Source organism: Chionomys nivalis, chromosome 9, assembly GCF_950005125.1.
Source record: "Chionomys nivalis chromosome 9, mChiNiv1.1, whole genome shotgun sequence".
NCBI lineage: Eukaryota > Metazoa > Chordata > Mammalia > Rodentia > Cricetidae > Chionomys > Chionomys nivalis.
Window position 1 is genome coordinate 76855731 of NC_080094.1, and position 13816 is coordinate 76869546.

Here is a 13816-nt window from a genome sequence, read left to right on the forward strand (position 1 = left end):
AGGAGGGAAATTCACTGGCTTTCTAGAACATTTCTGGAGCCTAGAAGCCCCTAGGGCAGAAAATGAGAAATAGCTCAGTTACCCCTCTTTAAAAAGACAAATTCCTATTGCATAATTCGTGTTTACTGTATAAAAGTCTAAATTTTTCTATTTGCTTTATTTGTCCTTATTTACAAACCACTGTAATAAATATACCATTTATACACACTGATTCCTCAGTGAATGCTCTAGGGAAATCTTAGCCACCGTAATATCTGAAATTTCCCAACTGGATTAGCAAGCCTTACACAGCCTCTATTGACAAATTCCGTCATCTCTTTGCCACAGGGTATTGCTATTGTGGTTCCCTTGAAAAACTGGAGTTCACCCATTTTCAATTTCACCCAGCCTGAAATGGTATGAATATGTTGTGAATGTAGTAGTGGCAAGTCCATTAGTATTAATATTCAAAAGAACCACACTGTATAAAAAAATGAAAGCTCCAGACAATATCTGAAAAGCCTTTTAAGAATGGAATAAATGTTTCATTAATACTCATACCAAGGAGACTCTTAGCAGTGTAAGGCAGACTCTGTTGATCACCACTCTCCCTTCTTCCATTCTGGTTCAGGCAAAGGTGAGATAATTTATTAAGTTGAAGTACCACAATAATGCCTGGGTTTCCCAAGGTGACAGTTTGTTATTAAAAATACAAGGTTACATTTATTAGTGACTTTGCCAGATATTTCTACCTATTGCTCATTAATAGACCTGCAAATAGATGAGATTTGAATCCTTAAAATTCAGAAATGGAAAGGGGAAAGCTATGGAGGCCCTGGAGGGAAGCCACATAAAAGTCATAATGAAGGAGAAAAATATAATGAGCCAGTATCTCAGATATGGGAGCTCTGATCATGCTGAATTGGACGTCAGAGGGAGCTTCATCATGGAATGTGCTGGCATCTCACCCCACACTCCTGCAAGTGCTGACAGGATGTTATTCAACAAAGTAAGCTGAATTTCTGGGGAACTACCTCTACATACTGGATATTTATTTTAACTCAAATTAAATTCCTACTTGATTATTTTCAAAGACCATCTAAGATTTGAACAAGTATGAAATAGCCATCCTTTCTCACCATGTGTGGTTTATAGAGACAGCGGTACAAGTTTGCCATCAAGCCTGGATGTTTTCTTGTCTCTCAGCTTGGCTAAAACTTAGGCAAGACACTGATTTCTCGTACCCTAAATTTTCTTTTTTTAAAAACTTTATTTTAGGAACTCTTTAATTAAAAATACCTCATCTTCTCTCTTCTGGCATGAAAAACTTTTCAAAAAGCTTCTCACTAATTTCACAATATTTTTAAGGGACCTGGGAGTCTTCTCTCTGAAATGTAACCAACCAAGAGGAAAGCCCCATATTGCAAAGTTTCTGTGTGACAGTGGGAGCTGAACATCCCACAAGTGACCTTCTCTACAACATTAGGTCATCTATCTTCATGGTAGGAGACGGTTGCCTTGGGATACAGGCAAGAAACAAAACAAACAAAGTAATCCTCAAAATATTTGTCATGAATTTTTCATGAGCTCACCCCAACCTTAGAAAATCTCTCTTCTTGTGTCTTCTGTGAAAGAAGTTTTGGATTTAATGGCAGCTTCTGTTTCTTACTGAAATAATCTTGAATAAAAATACCTGACCTGCTTAGTGCAATACTTTTACTTTGATGTATGGCTGTTGAAACTCTGAGATAAGTATGGGCGACAACATCTACTCCTTCAAGTAACCACTGTGTTAATAATCAAGCCCAACCTTTCCCATACAAGGAATCCAACTAAAACTCACTGAAAATTTCAGTCAGTTATTTGTATTCCATTTGAGTCTACGTAGACTAGGCCTAATTCTTTATACTTCCTTAAACAATCCAAAGAAAACTTCTATTTAGGTGAAACCTTCCTAGGACTTAGGTTGTATATAAAATTAAATTTCTAAAGAAGTGACTGAATATAAACTCCTTCCAGATCTGGAAGAGGCAGGTGAGTGGGTTTTGTGCTACATCAGAAAAATAAAAAGCTATGACATGACAAGTTAAAATGTCACACACAGATCAGAAGTTACAAGAATAAATTACAGATATCTTCACCTTTTGGTAATGTTTTCTTAACCTCATAAATAAAGGCATTCTTCATGAAGTTTCAATAGCCCAAGGGAAAGATAGAAAAAGTCTTTGATAGTTTTGTCTCCTAAAAACCATGAAAAATACTATGAATTAATTTAAGAGCAGAGGTAAAAGGACAGCAGCTGACAAATCTTCCTTAGACTGTGTTCAGATTGTGATGTGAGACCAGGTGTGTCCTGCTCTGAGTTACTCCGTATTGTATAAAACAGTGATTGTTTTCAGATTGTGCCTTGCCCAAAGAGAATCCTTTTACAATCACCTTTTAACTCCATTTGGAGGATGGGGAATGATTGGGTACTTCCATGGATCCACAAATAGTACCATCTATCCAGTGCCACATTTGTAACAGAATTTATGAACAAAGCATCCCTAAGAACAGAAAGAGTACCAGCCTGTAAATTTATGGAATGTACTGGAACTGTAGGGAAGGAGTAGACCAAGGGAGGGGTGTACATCTCTTCCTCGGACCTCATAAAATGCTGGACACCTAACATAGTGATGGCTACTACCACTATACAATCTGACCATGTGGTGCATGCACTAAGGACCGACACATAGAGACATGCTTACTGTTTCCTAGGCTTCATCTGGACGTGGAAGCTGTTGGTAATAGTATGGTCTGTGTGTCCTATTTTCCCATTTGGACTTGCCTTTTATTAATTGGTCCATTCCTTTCTCCGGACTAGGTTCAACCCTTTCACCTCTATAGCTGAACTTAACTCTGTAGCTTCACTCTCAAAATTGTAACTTAACAGCTCTTACTGGAAAAAATAAAATAAAATAAAAAAAATCCCACAACTTCTTCCCTGTAGTTTAGTTATCAGTGTAGAAACTCCTGTATCCCTATTGGTTTCACAAGGATAGTTTCTCAGGCTTCTTCAAATTATGTGGCTCTTTTAATCTTTTTAGCAGCTCCGTAATTGACATATGTAAAAGCATATATAGATATATTTACTGTGTAATGCATAAGTATGGTTTGAGAGTGAATATTTGTGATTAAGATAGGATTAATGAACCAATGATTTCTTAGGCTAGGGTTACTGTCCTGATTTGCTTTTTACTGCTGTAATGAAACACTGATCAGGAAACTAGGGGCAGGAACTGAAACAGAGATTATGAAGGATTGCTCTCCTTGGCTATTTATTTATTTATTTATTTATTTATTTATTTTTATTCTTTTTTAATTAAAATTTCCACCTCCTCCCCGTTTCCCATTTCCCTCCCCCTCCTCCCACATATTGCCCCCTCCTCCCACTCCCCTCCCCCATCCCCACTCCTCTTCTCCTCCCCCCACTCCATTGCCCCTCCCTCTCGATACTGAAGAGCAGTCCAAATTCCCTGCCCTGCGGGAAGACCAAGGTCCTCCCACTTCTATCTAGGTCCAGGAAGGTGAGCATCCAAACAGGCTAAGCTCCCACAAAGCCAGTTCATGTATTTCTTATGCTACTCAAGACCACCTTCCCGTAAGTAGCAGCATACGCAGTGTGCTGATCCTTTCTACATTAAGCATTAATCAAAAATATCGCCCGAAAGAATTTCCTACACACACAATCTGATGGATATGTGCTCTCAATTAGAGTTCCCTCTGCCCAGGAGACTCTTCATTGTACTAAAGTGACACGGAAACCAGCCAGCAGAGCTACTTAAGAGAAGCAGAATTATCTGGCAAGTGCTATTGTTGAAGCTGCCCTACCTTGTGAATTTATTGTTACTCAATAAATTCTGGCATTGTGCAAAACCAGAAATGTACCCACCTATGTGGCTGGTGTGGTGTGTTTATGACACTTGAAACTGTATACAGGTCCTCCCTAAGTTGTTACTTCTAATGTCCTCATTTTAGTTTCTAGATAGTTCCCATCCTGTATTATTTCTGAGGGGTCACCAGTTACTCAATTAATTAGCCAGTCTTAGATTAAATATGTTTTCCATCCATAAAATAATATCAGCAATAATAAGTGTTTTAGTAGTGGACTCAGATGGACTCACATGGATGAAGTAACAGAAATCACAGGATAAGTTCCTTTTCTTTTGAATAAAATTCTGTGTATCTACAATCTATCCTTTTCCCTCCTATGTCCCATTAGAGATAATCATTAGATTTTGATTCCAAATTTGGTATCACTTTAATTGAATGGTCCCTATGGAATATGCCTTGAAAATAACTTTACTATACTACACAAAGATTGTAACTTCTGCTTTCCCTATAAGGGCAAAAATATTTATCTTATTAAGTCATTATTCCCAGAATTATGACTGGCTATTATTATCTTAATAAATCATAGTATATTTCAATAAATATGTCCAAACATATATAGCAAAGATTAATTAAGAAATTAACCCAACTGTCATATAAAACCAAGGATGAAACTGATGTTTATTGTCACTTTCTGGGAGTATGTCTAATATGTGCTTACGAACATATTAGCTTCTAGAGATGAAGTCTTCCCTGTTTTAAAACTATGGAAGATCCATATTGATCTTTCAGCAGTATAAGCTTATGTCTTTACTAATTAAAAATGTTGTTTACATGAGTAGTTGAACTCAACTGTCAATTTGTCTGTGTGTGTGTGTGTGTGTGTGTGTGTGTGAGAGAGAGAGAGAGAGAGAGAGAGAGAGAGAGAGAGAGAGTCATTTAAACATTTATTAGCACATTACCGTCCGTAAGGATTTCAGAAAAGGTATTGTGAATCCTCATGCCTGCAATCTGCCCATGAGATGCAAAGGTAAAAGAGCTAAAGCTGCATTCTGTATTCCTAGGGAGCCCACAACCAGTGATGATCTTGTAGTTTAATAAATACATATACTAATTTATAAACATATGATAGACTAGGGCTTATAGTTTGCAGAAGACATCTGTTTTAAGCCAGCTTGTGCCCGTGTCCTTTAGAAAATGAAGAAAGTCTAAGTGATTTCAATTTAAAGAAGACACAGGAATATGAGATTTTTTTTTTTTTTTGGAAAATGCTTTAAAATAAGGAAGCATAGAGCATGTGAAATAATTAGACCATGTAAACATATATTTAATAATAACTTGTAATGAAGAGTACAAGTGTCCCTTCAAATAATGATTTTTGAAAAGATTACATAATTAAAAAAAACAATTTGTGCATTTTCTATTTACTTCATGCTCTGAGCATTAGCCTCATCTTTAATGGGGTATGTTTTCATCAGAAACAAAATATTTTCAAACTGACTGTCTGCAGGTCCTTTGCTAGGTACCAGAGTTTCAAGAACAAATAAGCTTTGCATTTGACAACTAAGGAACTTCTATTCTAGTGGGAAATAAAAGTGGAATCATAAAATCCTAACAATACACAGTGATGCCTGAGATGACAGAAGAACAGAGCCTGAACGTGGACAGAAGTAATTAACTCTGAGAAAAAGCTAGAGAAATCTTTATGAAAGAAATGCCATAAAGGAATAATATCACTTTGTCAGGCAGAGGAGGAGAGACTTGCTAAACAGAAACATATATATGCAGTTATGTAACACACAGAGACACACACACAAACCACAGACTCTATGGGGAAGATATATTAAGAATTTGAGAATGCAATGGGAAATCTTAAAATTTCTATATATCTTGAAGGAAGACAAGTATACTTAACAGTTCAGCTACAGTTACAAAGGCTAATTTTTTATAAAAAAAAAAATATTCCATTACAACGAAGAAAACGCACTTACAGACAAATGAAGTTTCCTGGAATACAAAGGTATGAGGTTGAGGGCTCTTAAAGTTTCTGAGCTGACCCAGAGTCTTCAGAGAGTAAATACTTGAACCTCAGGAAACATTTCCTATTCCTGTTTTGTTTTCTAGACCTAATGAACTAAGCTGTGCAGAAACTGTCAGTCACTTCACAACAGGAGAACTGGAGAAGAGTAAAAACAACAGTAAAAGTAAAACCAGTCGTCTTTGCCTTCTGCTGGGCTTGGGCAATTGCAGTGTGCTAGCTCACTGTGAGGAGTGTTGAAGTCATCTCCCTCTCAATTGCAGTGTGCTAGCTCACTGTGAGGAGTGTTGAAGTCATCTCCCTCTTACCCTAAACTTGGCTCTGATGCCTACAAATCTCATCTCTCTTCCATCACTTGCAGCTCTCTTGACCTTGGTGACCCTCTGGAGCTCTGAAAGACAAGCCTCTTTAAGCACAATCTCACGTGAGGACATTTGCATGGTGGGATGTTTCTCTACAGAAACGCCTACCACATCACCGTGCTTAAATATCAGTCCATGCCATCCAGCACGTTCCTGCATTTAACTGTGCTTTATTTACCTCCGTCTGAATTAGGCTGCAGATTTATCACCTCTGCTGTCCCTTCAAATACATGAGCCCCAAATACATTTTCATATCACTCTACTCACTCTTATTATGAACACCTGAATTAGTGTCTTGTATACATAAGACAAACATAATATTTGGTAGCTGAAAGAGAGTAAACTGATTTTGGTCTGTGATTTTATGATTTTGTAAGTCTTCATCATTAATTAAATGCTGATTTTAAAGGATATGGAAAAGTATTTCACAGGAAACAGTCATAACAATTCAATACTAAGAAAGAAAACAAAGTAAATAAAAAACAAAGTAACCATTTATAAATTAACATTTTAAATACATTATTTAAATTAACATTTTCCCTTTCTTGATTGAAAATTTAGTTTTAGTTTAGGGAATAGAATATGCCCCAAGTAAACTGGTAAAATTTTAAGAATCTCTTTCACTTAGGTAATGTTATTTGATTAAGGATAAGGTATGTCATAAGGTCCTGTAGAGATGCAGCAATCATACACTAACAGATAAGTGAGTTTAAATTAGAGGTGGTGACATAAAGCTCTTTTTACACCCTTTTACTGCTGTTTCCTAGAATGTGTACAAGACAGACAGAGTTTCAGCAGTCACGAAACTGAATGCTTTAAGCTAGAATGTTAAAACAAGAACTCTGTATCCTTAGTCCTTCTAGAAAGCCATCCTGACAACTCTGTATGATTTCTGGGTTTTTCTGTGGAACAGTGTGCCAATGCCACTGTGGTGGTTTAAATGAGAATTGCGTCCATAGCCTCATATATTTGAGTGTTTGTCCCTGTTTGGTAAAACAGTTTGTAAAGGATTGAGAGAAGTGGCCTTGCTGAGATGTGGTCTTGTTGGAGCTGGTCTGTCACTTAAAGCATGCTTTAAAATTTACAAAAGCCTGCTCCACACCACAGCACACCACACTTTCCTTTCCCTGTCTTCCTATCTCTCCCCCTCTCTCTCTCTCTCTCTCTCTCTCTCTCTCTCTCTCTCTCTCTCTCTGCCTCTGGATCGCAAGACCGGATATAAGCTCTCAGGTGCTACTTCAGTGCCATTCCTGCCTGCTTCCACGCCCCCTCCACACACATGATGACCATGGATTCACCCTCTGAACCTATAGGACCTAATAAACTCTTTTATAAGTTTTTTTTTTTTTTTTTTTTTTTGGTAAAGATGTCTTATCACATCAAAAAAAAGTAACTAAGACAGCTACTGATATTACATTTTAGTTTTTGAAGTAAAATTAAATTTCATATTTCACATGAATATCTTACAATACACTGGCAGTCAAATTTATTTGCCAGTTGTTTGTTTTCTAGACTGGGGCATAAAGGTGAAAGTCCTGATTACTGACTGGACTTGGAAATGACTCTGCAATAAAAACGTGCTATTGTAGCAACCGTTTTTGTCATCGCCGTTGACAGATGCACCACCTGTTTAGATAAGGACATCTGCTAATTTTCATGATTTCACTAAGTCTTACATAAATATTAATTAAGCACAATAGCTCTGAAAACAAACTAAACGGTTGTTGTTGTGGAGTTAGCTGCAAAGCACTCTGAGTAATTACATGCTACTGTCAAACTTTGCATGGTTTATAAACACATAGAACTTTTAAGGACCCAGGCAGAATAAATGCAAGAACACAGGAAAATAAATGAATTACAGAAAACAATGTGTGTGTTTATATGTCTATGTGTTTGTGTGTGTTTTCCAAAGTTATCACAAAGATAACTAACTACTTGGGGATTATAACTGAACTGGGATATATCTCTCAGTCTATAGAAATGAGAGACTTTACTACAAGGAAAATGTAAAATACAGGTAGCCTATTTCCTAGCTATAATCCCTGGGAATGACATGCGTTAAAACTCCTTACACATCTAGTAAGAGCTATGCTAAGGGTGGATCTTAAAAATATGTTCATTTTTCAGATGAAGAAACTAAAGTGCAGAAATGCTAAGTAAATTGTTCAAACTCCTAAGGTCATTAAACGCTAGAGTCTGGATTGGAAACCAAGCAAGGAAGTTTCAGACTCGGTTTTGCTGAGACATTCATCATGGTTTGCGACACTTCAAAATGGCTGTGAAGAAAAAATAATGTGGGGAACAGCCAGTGAGAAGTTTTACCCAAATAGAAGTGATTCTCAAGAAAGAAAACTAGAAATGTAACTAAGAGTAGAATTGATGGGATTGAAATATAGGGATAGAGGCTTAGTCTCTAGGGACCAGAATACACCTGTATTATCTTATACTAACCCTACTGACTAAACTTGAACAGATGACAATGCTCATGCACTAAATATAGCACAGAACAACTGTTCTCCAGCATCTTATTAAATAGTAACAAACCACCACATTGAAGAACATAGCAAGGAACTTCTATAACAGCAGTGCTTCAAAACAATATCTGCATTCTTATAATTACAGGTTATTAGAGATTATGTCTCTCCGTAGTATTTCTCCCTTAACGTTTGCTCTTTTTTGAGTGATTTCAAAAGGATTTGAGCTAATTCAAGGGAACTAGGAATTGCTAGAAACAGGAGTCATCAACTGTGATGATGACACGTGATGGGGAACTTCTGGTGTAGACTACAGAATACAGATGGAGTCAAAGGCTAAGAATCTTCCCTCTGCTGTGTAGTACCTGAATAATCGTATGTATATTTCCTCCAGTTATGGTAGTTTCCCTTTCCTAGTAAGCAAAGGAAAGGGACAGTATGTGTGCACAATGATTGTGAAGGTCTGCTTACTTTTATCAAACCATGGTGGTAAATAATCAGAAATCATGTCAAGTCAAAGAGTTACAAATGAAGTCCGAAAATCGTAGGAAAAATTTAATCCTACAGCTAGTAAACAAGAAAAATGGAAATATATTTAAATTCAGACCTCTTTTGTCTCAAACTATATGTTGCATTGTTTCCATATGGAATGCATGTCAAAGACGTAAAGCCCAACATGACTGTCTGAGAAAAAGCCTTATGAATGTCCCCAAGGTAAGTTTAGACACTCAGGAGAATTGAGCCTTATAAGAAGAGGCATATGAAACCTTGATTTCTTTATGATGGTACTATGAGAAGAAGCCAGAAAGATGCCTTCCTAAAATCAGCCCACTAGACACATCATGATCTAAGATTTCTCTTTTGCAGCATTTCGAGATTACAATTTTCTGTTATTTAAGTGTTTCAGTCTGCATGAATTTATTCCAGCTTTTTTTTTTTACTTCTTTTTACTGAATTGTGCCTAGCCAGTGACTCAGATACACCAGGAAAAAAAATAAAAAAGGACAAGTACTGGATAAGTTAGAGGGCTCGTAGTCCATGTCTGAATTGTTGTGGGCATTCCACAGAGATTTCCTATACAAACTCTACAGTAGGATATCCTCATGACCCTGAGTTATACTGCATAACTAACATTGACCCATAAGATCAGTGTGACACTCACTGGCAAATGCTTAAGTTATTTTCCTCTAACATGATTGCATTTAGTGCTGACGATGTTCCCTCTGCTATTCATTTTGTGGGAATGACTACCTGCAGCACAGTTTCGAGAATAATTAAACAATCTCATTCACAATCGATTTTTAATTAAAATTCTTTATTTCATGGCATAAATATTGCCTGTGCTTTCCAGATGAAAAGAGAGGACTTCAGGTAGAGCTAATGAGTGTTCACCTCGCCACAGTGGGATCTCTGTGCACTTACTTATCAGACAACTTTACACTATAGCCTCTAAACTTGCTAGGATATCCATTTCACTAAACCAAGCCTTTCTACACCCACAATCTTAGCAGTTTTAAAATACATTTCCCAGAAACCTTCTAAATGGCAGATGGAAAGGATTATTTCCAGTGAGTGAAATGACCTCACAAAACATGCCTAATGAAACTAAATTCAAGCGGTGGGGGTGCCACCAATTAGCTGCAATGACTAGCTCTTGGAGCTAAGACAGTCGAACAACTTCAGAAAAATTCGTTAGATTGATTAGCCCAATTAACTCGGATCTGACACATAAAACCAACCAGGAAACCCCTGCTGGGTCCAAGAAATAAATAAAAGGCTTGCCCCTGCCGTGACTGCATAAACATGAAGGAGCCCATGGAAGTTTTCCCCTGGAGTAAGAACAGAAAGACAGGCTGGGAAAGGACCGCTCTCAGGACTGGTTGGAGAGGGAAACAAAGAGGAGAATTAAGGACTGCTAGGAAGGCAAAAAGCCTAAAGAGAGCTCAGAGAAATAGGGGCTCTTTGGCAGGCCCAGAGGCCAAAGAGCTGGGAAAGAAATTTGCAGGGTATTCAAGGAATTCTTTGTTCAAAACTGGTAATGAGATTACTCTTTTCTTTTTTGTTTCTGAGAAAACATGGAGCAAGTGAGGAAAAATGAGAAGGGAAATTCTCCATGTAAAAAGATTATTATTCAAGCAAGAATTCTTTGTGTGTACCATTGAGGGGTGCCCTTCTCGTGATCCAGAGTTTTGTGTAAAATGCCATGTATGAGTCTAAAACAGATGCACTTCTTGTCTCCTATCTTTTCTTCTTGCATTTATTTCATACTTATGTGTGTGTTTACTTGCTTAATTACTTCATTAAATTCTTGACTGATAGAGATAGAACCCAGACCTCATGAACAGTCTGAAAGTGATACATCACTAAGCACATCCCCAGCCTTATTTTACTCTATTTGAATTCCTTTCTGCTAAAGCTATAGATTTGTACCATGACTTGAACCCAGGATCTATGTTAACACTGTCATGTTCTGTGGTTACTTTTGTAATCAGGGCTGATTTCTTTTGTTTGTAATTGGGAGTGGAAAATAGTACCTGGTTGTGCTTATGGCAGTGCTTGATTTCCTCATTCAAATGGTTCTTTGTTTGTCATCTCACTGGCTAGGCAGTGACTCAGGCGTCACCTAAATATCAATGTACTTTACTGTCTTCTTAATTTTCCCCCTCCTGTGATTCTGGCTTTGACCTCAAAGCTGGCTCAAGGTGGCACTATCTAAAATTTTAATTTTCTTTTTTCTTTTCTTTTTTTTTTTTTACAGGACAGTTTCTTATATGAGACAGATAGGGTTTTCATGAAACCAAATGAATCATTTTACCAGAGCAGACTAAGTCTTTTCTAAAATGACATGATGAAGGACAAAATAACAGTGGAGAAAGTACAGAGTACTTCAAGAGAAAGATGCAAGAGATTTCCAGAAACAGAAAAACAGCAGGCCAAAAAAAATAATTTCCCTAGTTACTAAAAATTTGAAAATAAAAAAACAAATGTTGTCATCAACATGCTAGTCAATATTTGACAGCATACAGTGAGGGATAGAGTTCACGGATAAGTCACAAGAGCAGTGAGAAGACACACCAACCCGCAATGAATAGCAGCCCACGATATGCCAAGGCCAATCTCTGTGGAGACATTGATTGTGGGCAGACAGCCACAACCAGAGAAAATGTGAGGAAGTCCAGGATCTTCTTCAGTTCTTGGGAAGGAAGTCATTAGAATGTTAATCAATTTTCCTATGAGTTCATTAATAATTGTATCTGGTTGCATATAATCTGAAATTATAAGAAGATAGAAACTAAGGAGTATGTGGTTAGAAAGACAAAAGAAGCATGAAGCTTTAAAAAAATCTTGAAGAAGTTAAAAGAATTAATAAAAAATTTCTATCATACATACACTTGTGAAGAAAGTTGGATAAAATGATTAACAATAGCCAAAATGCATTAAGTGCCTACTACATTCTAGACATTTCCCTGTATATTTTATATATTCTTCCAAGTAATACAATGGTAGTGTAATGAGTTTCATCGGGAATTTTAGACAAAATAATGAATAACTCAATTTTAGAGATAAAAAAATTAAAAGTCAGAATGATTAGGAAACTCTACGTCAAGATGTTAAATAAAAAATAACATGGAAAAACCAAGGTGTAAAACTATTCTATACTAGATATTAATGAATAATAATTTAAAGAGGGTGTATAATAGAAGAAACATATGTGTCTACGTGCACATACACATGTACGTTGGTATGTGTTTAGAGTACAGCGGTCAACCTTACCTATCATTTCTTGGTAGTTTCTCATATTGTCTAATGACACAGTCTCTCATTGACCAACATATCACCCTGTAGATCAGGAGGGACTGCCAAATGCCTCCAGGTATCATCCTCTTTCTGCCTTCTCAGTGACGGAATTACAAATTCGCAGCAACATGCGTGGTTCTTTTTTACAGAGATGCTGGGGATCAAATTTGGGTTCTAATACTTGTAAATCATGTACTTTACCCATTGAGATACCTCGGAGCTGAAGGAAATACAGATTTTATAGTTCAAAAGGCTATAAATTGAATCTTGGTGACATTACAAAGTATGAGCATCTGTTAAAGCAAATGTGTGCAGTTTGTCCATCTTTATCTTGAAAATAAATACATTTCTAGGTACCTTGTAGGTTAAATTAAATGGGGCAAATTATATATGTGTAAAGGAATAATGTTAACAGTCAGTTTTTCCTGTTTTGTTCACTCAAGAATTTATTGACTGCTTACTCAGTAAATGACAAGCAATAACACACATTTTAGAGACTCTTATATATAGACCTTCAAATGATGTCAGAATTTTCTTGTTTCTTTCCTTGCCTCTCTATATAGGGCATATTCACCAGTGCCCTAATAATCTAGCATGAGAGAGAGAGAGAGAGAGAGAGAGAGAGAGAGAGAGAGAGAGAGAGAGAGAGAGAGAAGAAGAAGAAGAAGAAGAAGAAGAAGAAGAAGAAGAAGAAGAAGAAGAAGAAGAAGAAGAAGAAGAAGAAGGAGAAGAAGAAAAAGAAGAAGAAGAAGAAGAAAGGGGGAGAAAGAAATCACTTAAGAGGTAGCAATTCTACAAAAAAAGAAAGGAAACTAATTTAAGCATTTTCTTAATTAAAATGAACTTTGAAAGAAGGGTATTATAACTATTTTTACAAATATATCTGATTCTTTCTACAAATGAAGGCACTGATAGAGCTAAAATCTACAGTGATAGACTGTTATATGTAAATGAAATATATATATATATATACACACACACATTGATAAGTTTTAACGTGTGACAATATTATTCCAGTGAGATAGAATTCAAGATAATTCTGAATACTGATGGAGGAAGGTCATTGGTTAAAAATAAAGAAACTGCTTGACCCTTATAGGTTAGAACATAGGTGGGTGGAGTAAACAGAACAGAATGCTGGGAGGAAGAGGAAGTGAGCTCAGATGCAGGGCAGCTTCTCTGAGAGGCAGACGCCATGCCGGTGTGCTCCTGGGCAGACGTGATGAAGCAAGCTGCCAGGTCAGACATGCTGAATCTTTTCTGGTAAGACTGATGCTACACAGATTATTAGAGAT

The 13816-nt window shown here is 36.8% G+C and overlaps 1 protein-coding gene across 10 annotated transcripts in view; it reads right to left on the bottom strand.

Annotated features, from left to right (window-relative positions):
* The window catches only part of Lrrc4c (leucine rich repeat containing 4C), a 1388491-nt gene that overhangs the window by 74870 nt on the left and 1299805 nt on the right, over window positions 1-13816 (bottom strand). The gene's annotated exons all lie outside the window — the stretch shown is intronic.